This window comes from Nematolebias whitei, chromosome 20 (genome assembly GCF_014905685.2).
Source record: "Nematolebias whitei isolate Nwh7 chromosome 20, NemWhi1, whole genome shotgun sequence".
NCBI classification, from domain to species: domain Eukaryota; kingdom Metazoa; phylum Chordata; class Actinopteri; order Cyprinodontiformes; family Rivulidae; genus Nematolebias; species Nematolebias whitei.
The window spans coordinates 35,686,502-35,689,246 of NC_056517.1; the positions used below are offsets into that span (position 1 = coordinate 35,686,502).

Below are 2,745 nucleotides of genomic sequence, written 5' to 3' on the forward strand. Positions count from 1 at the left end.
ACATCTTGATGAATACATGAAGTATATCCTGATGAATACATGAAGTACTGCAGTTTTTTTCCTACTGTTTGTTTTTAGTATTCTTAACAGAACAATCCAGTGATAAAACCCTTTTTGTCCGTAGATTATTGGATGTAATAATCTGTTGGTTAGGCTCCTTTCTATTTAACCCCTTGTTATTGCTCATCAGTGGGGGCAGCACAGAGGTTAGTCTAGATCCTCTATGATCCTTGGACCATAAGATCATAGATCCTCCTATGTTTAGGGGGGAGGTAGGTGTTTTTGCTCCTTCTGAAATCCACAGTCCTCTCCTTTGTGTTCTTCACATTGATTTTATTTTTTTTAAGCTTGCAGCACTTAGTATTCCCAGGTGGTCTCCCATCCAGGTACTAACCAGGCCTGACCCTGCTTAGCTTCCGAGATCAGACGAGATCGGGCGTGTTCAGGGTGGTGTGGCCGTAAACATTCTTCACATTGATGTGAAGGTTTTTCTTCCTGCACCAGCTCTCCAGATGTTCCACCTCCTGCCTGTAGCTGGACTCATCATTGCTTGTGATGCATCCCACCACCTCTGTATCATCTACAAACTTTACAATATGACAGCCTGGATGGGCAGCTGCACAGTCATATGTGAGCAGAGTGAACTTGAGGGGGCTCAACACACAGCCCTGAGGGGAAACAGGGCTGAGGGTTATGGTGCAGGAGGAGAAGTTGTGGATCCTCCCAGACTGTGATCTGTTGGTTAAGAAGTCCAGGACCAGTGTTATCCTAGTTACATTGAAAAAGTAACTTTAATCAGATTACTTATTATGCCTTGAAAAAGTAACTTAGTTAGTTTACTGATTACTTGATTTGGAAAGTAACTAAGTTAGATTACAAGTTACCTTATAGTTACTTTCAGCAGCTGCTGACAACAACCCTCCGCCACCTCAACATAAAATGACATTGAGCTTTTCCAATACTTTAAGAAAGTGTGTTTTCATGGAAACATCAACAATGAGTCCTGACAAATGAAGATGAACTTACAAACTATTTCTGGAAAAAATGGATATAAAAAATTGTTTTTCTTGTCTTCAGTAAACATAAATACTAGTTTTATAAATAAAATAAAAGTCTGGCTTCATTAAACATAAATACTTTTTATAAAAAATAAAGTAGTACTTCTTGACTTCAGTATCATAAAGAAATACTTGCTTTAAATAAAAAATTGTGTTTTTCTTGACTTCACAAAACAAATACTATTTTTACACACAAAAAGTCTTTTTTCACTTTGTTAAACATAAATACTTTTTTAAATAATAAAAAAAAATATTTCAAAGTCAAAATCAAAGATTTTTAATTTTATAAATTTGTGTTCACAGGGTCCCAGTGGAGCGTGACTCCCATCCAGCTTCTGTTACTGGCATTAGCCGTCAAATATCTGTGGTGGTGACACAAAGTGGACATGCTTGAGTGCAGCCTTCAGGTTTCTCTGCGTCCTCCTCCAGATACGTAAAGCTCCTCCTCTGTGAAGCAGCTCAGTGTTTCCAGTAGTGGGGCTTCAGTTTATTATGACACGAAACAAAGGCGAGTCAACCGTGTTGAAGGGCAGCGTTTCTTCTACAAACCGTCTGACCAACTTTTTGAACTCCCCCACTTACTGGTTTTGCACCGAAGTTAAGTTGTTGTTTGGTGATGGGACCTCCCGTCCCAGCTCTCTGCTTCCAACCACCTGGTGGGGCTTGCTCCATCAGTCTGACTGTCCGCGCTGCGACTCCAAATGTTTGTCTAAAAAAGTTATGTCTGGTCCTCTGGACATTCAAAAAACTAAACTAAACAATGAAAAATGTAGAAACGTTTCTTCTTTCATCCGAAGGACTTCTTCAGTCTGAGGCGCTGTATTCAGCTCAGTCTTATGAAACAGATTTGTAATATTGGATCATTTTCCTCAATAAATAAATGACCAAGTATAATATTTGTCTCGTTTGTTTAATGGTTCTCTTTATCTCCTTTTAGGACTTGTGTGAAAATCTGAGGATGTTTTAGGTCAGATTGATGCAGAAATATAGAAAATTATAAAGAGTTCACAAACTTTCAATTCATATAAACTGATGATAAATTCTAATGGAATAAATGAATTTCATGTCTTTTGACTTTATGACATCATGGTTCCTAATATGTTTGAATTTGTTTTTGAGCATGGAGATCAATACTTTATTTTTTTATTGTAAACAGAGTTTCTATTTCTACTGAAACAATAAAAATATTAAATTAAGGCTACTTTCATAGCAACAAGACATTTGCTAGACTATCAATTTAAAAAAAACATAAATTAATCAAATATATAAGTTTGGGCCCTGTTGCATGTGTAAATTATCTTTGTGTGAGATTAAACCTGTTAAATCTTTCTCTCCATCAGATTGGAGATGTGCTGGCAGATGTTATAAACTGAATTACTGTGCAGACCAGGGGAGCCAATGATATGGAGACAAAATAAAAGTGAATACAAGAAAAGGAGAGGATTGTTTTAAAGAGAGAGTAAAATAGAAATATAGGTAGAAGACTCGAGCACAAAGCTCATGGCTGCAGGAGAGGTTTAGGCTCTAGACGACCATGTCAAAATGCAATGCAGTCTCAGCTGCAGTCTTTATCTCCCTCATGCCTCTTCTTCTTCACCCATATCTCTATCCTTTGTGTCGTTCCCTTCCTGTGGTTCCCTTCCATCTACGTTCTGCTCCCCTTCTCTATATCCTTGCTTATTCACCC

At 37.8% G+C, this 2,745-nt stretch overlaps 1 pseudogene; it reads right to left on the minus strand.

Moving 5' to 3' along the window:
• Window positions 1-345: 345 nt before the first annotated feature.
• Window positions 346-464, minus strand: LOC119426916 (annotated as a pseudogene).
• Window positions 465-2,745: the final 2,281 nt, after the last annotated feature.